Consider the following 1658-nt stretch of genomic DNA (forward strand, 5'->3'; position numbering starts at 1 on the left):
TGATAAAGTCCCCCACAGGAGGTTGGTTAGCAAAATTAAAGCACATGGGATAGGAGGTAATATAATGGCATGGATTAAGGATACAGGCAGAAAGCAGAGAGTAGGAATAAACAGGTCATTCTCGCGTTGGCAGTCTGTGACTCATGGGGTACTGCAGAGATCTGTGCTTGGGCCCCAGTTGTTCACAATATTTATCAATAATTTGGATGTGGGGACCAAATGTAATATTTCCAAGTTCACGAATGACACAAAAATAGGTGGGAATGTGTGTTGTGAGGAAGATGCAAAGCGGCTTCAAGAGAGTTTGGATGGACTTAGTGAGTGGATAAAAACGTGGCAGATGGAATATAATGTGGAAAAATGTGAAGGGGGCGGGGGGGGAGGGAGAAACTAGAGAGGGAGGGTGGGGAGGGGGAGGGAGAAACGAGAGGGGGGGAAGAGGGAGAAACTAGAGAAAGGGGGGGAGGGAGAAACGAGAGAAAGGGTGGGGGGAGGGAGAAACTAGAGAAAGGGGGGGAGAAACTAGAGAAAGAGGGGGGAGAAACTAGAGAAAGAGGGGGGGAGAAACGAGAGAAAGGGTGGGGGGAGGGAGAAACGAGAGAAGGTGGGGGGAGGGAGAAACTAGAGAAAGAGGGGGGGAGAAACTAGAGAAAGGGGGGGGGGAGAAACTAGAGAAAGAGGGGGGGGGAGAAACTAGAGAAAGAGGGGGGGGAGAAACTAGAGAAAGAGGGGGGGGAGAAACTAGAGAAAGAGGGGGGGAGAAACTAGAGAAAGAGGGGGGGAGAAACTAGAGAAAGAGGGGGGGGAGAAACTAGAGAAAGAGGGGGGGAGAAACTAGAGAAAGAGGGGGGGAGAAACTAGAGAAAGAGGGGGGGAGAAACTAGAGAAAGGGGGGGGGGAGAAACTAGAGAAAGGGGGGGGAGAAACTAGAGAGGGGGGGGGAGAAACTAGAGAAAGAGGGGGGGAGAAACTAGAGAAAGAGGGGGGGGAGAAACTAGAGAAAGAGGGGGGGAGAAACTAGAGAAAGAGGGGGGGAGAAACTAGAGAAAGAGGGGGGGAGAAACTAGAGAAAGAGGGGGTGAGAAACTAGAGAAAGAGAGGGGGAGAAACTAGAGAAAGAGAGGGGGGAGGGGGAAACTAGAGAAAGAGAGGGGGGAGGGGGAAACTAGAGAAAGAGAGGGGGGAGGGGGAAACTAGAGAAAGAGAGGGGGGGGATGGGAGGGAGAAACTGGAGAGAGGGGGGGAGGGAGAAACTAGAGAAAGGGGGGGGGGGAGAAACTAGAGAAAGAGGGGGGAGAAACTAGAGAAAGAGGGGGGAGGGGGAAACTAGAGAAAGAGAGGGGGGGGAGGGGGAAACTAGAGAAAGGGAGGGGAGGGGAGGGAGAAACTAGTGAAAGGGTGGGGCGGGGGAGGGAGAAACTAGAGAAAGGTGGGGGGGGGGAGGGAAACTTTACAGGCAGTTTGTCCGGGTGGGGCTAGGGGAAGGGAGGGAAGTAACAGAAGCAGCTGATTGGATAATCTCAATCTGAGTGACAAAGAAGTCCATGAGCTCCGCACACTTCTTGGAGGTGAAGATGGAGGAGATAGAGGAGAAGGACAGTACTTCAAAAGGAACTAACCTGTGTTCCAGAGATTAAAAAGACTCAAAACATAGCATG

The sequence above is a fragment of the Heterodontus francisci genome, chromosome 32 (assembly GCF_036365525.1).
Source record: "Heterodontus francisci isolate sHetFra1 chromosome 32, sHetFra1.hap1, whole genome shotgun sequence".
Classification (NCBI taxonomy): Eukaryota; Metazoa; Chordata; class Chondrichthyes; order Heterodontiformes; family Heterodontidae; genus Heterodontus; species Heterodontus francisci.